Below are 2,500 nucleotides of genomic sequence, written 5' to 3'. Positions count from 1 at the left end.
AAGTCTCATCGTCTCCTCGCAGAGCGTCACGCCTGGAATCCTCATCCCCCCCTCCCCCTCCGGGGACATCCTCACCCAAATATGACAGCCGAGGAATCCGAGAAATATGATTTCTAAAGGAACTCGGCACAGGGATGGTGGGAACCCCTCATAATGGGCACAGGGATGGTGGGAACCCCTCATAATGGGCACAGGGATGGTGGGAACCCCTCATAATGGGCACAGGAATGGTGAGAACCCCTCATAATGGGCACAGGGATGGTGAAAACCCCTCATAATGGGCACAGGGATGGTGGGAACTCCTCATAATGGGCACAGGGATGGTGGGAACCCCTCATAATGGGCATAGGGATGGTGAAAACCCCTCATAATGGGCACAGGGATGGTGAAAACCCCTCATAATGGGCACAGGGATGGTGAAAACCCCTCTTAATGGGCACAGGGATGGTGGGAACTCCTCATAATGGGCACAGGGATGGTGACAACCCCTCATAATGGGCACAGGGATGGTGGGAACCCCTCATAATGGGCATAGGGATGGTGACAACCCCTCATAATGGGCACAGGGATGGTGGGAACCCCTCATAATGGGCACAGCAGGTGTACAGACCCGGGAACTCGGCACAGGGATGGTGGGAACCCCTCATAATGGGCATAGGGATAGTGAAAACCCCTCATAATGGGCACAGGGATGGTGACAACCCCTCATAATGGGCACAGGGATGGTGGAAACCCCTCATAATGGGCACAGGGATGGTGAAAACCCCTCATAATGGGCACAGCGGGTGTACAGACCCGGGAACTCGGCACAGGGATGGTGGGAACCCCTCATAATGGGCATAGGGATGGTAAAAACCCCTCATAATAGGCACAGGGATGGTGAGAACCCCTCATAATGGGCACAGCGGGTGTACAGACCCAGGAATTCGGCACAGGGATGGTGGGAACCCCTCATAATGGGCACAGGGATGGTGAAAACCCCTCATAATGGGCACAGGGATGGTGAAAACCCCTCATAATGGGCACAGGGATGGTGAGAACCCCTCATAATGGGCACAGGGATGGTGGGAACCCCTCATAATGGGCATAGGGATGGTGAAAACCCCTCATAATGGGCACAGGGATGGTGGGAACTCCTCATAATGGGCACAGGGATGGTGGGAACCCCTCATAATGGGCATAGGGATGGTGAAAACCCCTCATAATGGGCACAGGGATGGTGAAAACCCCTCATAATGGGCACAGGGATGGTGAAAACCCCTCTTAATGGGCACAGGGATGGTGGGAACTCCTCATAATGGGCACAGGGATGGTGACAACCCCTCATAATGGGCACAGGGATGGTGGGAACCCCTCATAATGGGCATAGGGATGGTGACAACCCCTCATAATGGGCACAGGGATGGTGGGAACCCCTCATAATGGGCACAGCAGGTGTACAGACCCGGGAACTCGGCACAGGGATGGTGGGAACCCCTCATAATGGGCATAGGGATAGTGAAAACCCCTCATAATGGGCACAGGGATGGTGACAACCCCTCATAATGGGCACAGGGATGGTGGAAACCCCTCATAATGGGCACAGGGATGGTGAAAACCCCTCATAATGGGCACAGCGGGTGTACAGACCCGGGAACTCGGCACAGGGATGGTGGGAACCCCTCATAATGGGCATAGGGATGGTAAAAACCCCTCATAATAGGCACAGGGATGGTGAGAACCCCTCATAATGGGCACAGCGGGTGTACAGACCCAGGAATTCGGCACAGGGATGGTGGGAACCCCTCATAATGGGCACAGGGATGGTGAAAACCCCTCATAATGGGCACAGGGATGGTGAAAACCCCTCATAATGGGCACAGGGATGGTGAGAACCCCTCATAATAGGCACAGGGATGGTGAGAACCCCTCATAATGGGCACAGGGATGGTGGGAACCCCTCATAATGGGCACAGCGGGTGTACAGACCCGGGAACTCCGCACAGGGGTGGTGGGAACCCCTCATAATTGCACAGCGCGTGTACAGTCCCGGGAACTCGGCATAAGGATGGTGGGAACCCCTCATAATGGGCATAGGGATGGTGAGAACCCCTCATAATGGGCACAGGGATGGTGAGAACCCCTCATAATGGGCACAGGGATGGTGGGAACCCCTCATAATGGGCACAGGGATGGTGAGAACCCCTCATAATGGGCACAGGGATGGTGAGAACCCCTCATAATGGGCATAGGGATGGTGAGAACCCCTCATAATGGGCACAGGGATGGGGAGAACCCCTCATAATGGGCACAGTGGGTGTACAGACCCAAAAACTTGGCACAGGGATGGTGAGAACCCCTCATAATGGGCATAGGGATGGTGAGAACCCCTCAGAATGGGCACAGGGATGGGGAGAACCTCTCATAATGGGCACAGTGGGTGTACAGACCCAAAAACTTGGCACAGGGATGGTGAGAACCCCTCATAATGGGCACAGTGGGTGTACAGACCCGGGAACTC

Source organism: Lithobates pipiens, unplaced genomic scaffold, assembly GCF_037356315.1.
Source record: "Lithobates pipiens isolate NorthernLeopardFrog02 unplaced genomic scaffold, aLitPip1_a1.2 Scaffold_19, whole genome shotgun sequence".
NCBI classification, from domain to species: Eukaryota; Metazoa; Chordata; class Amphibia; order Anura; family Ranidae; genus Lithobates; species Lithobates pipiens.
Note: the sequence above shows the minus strand (reverse complement) of the source record.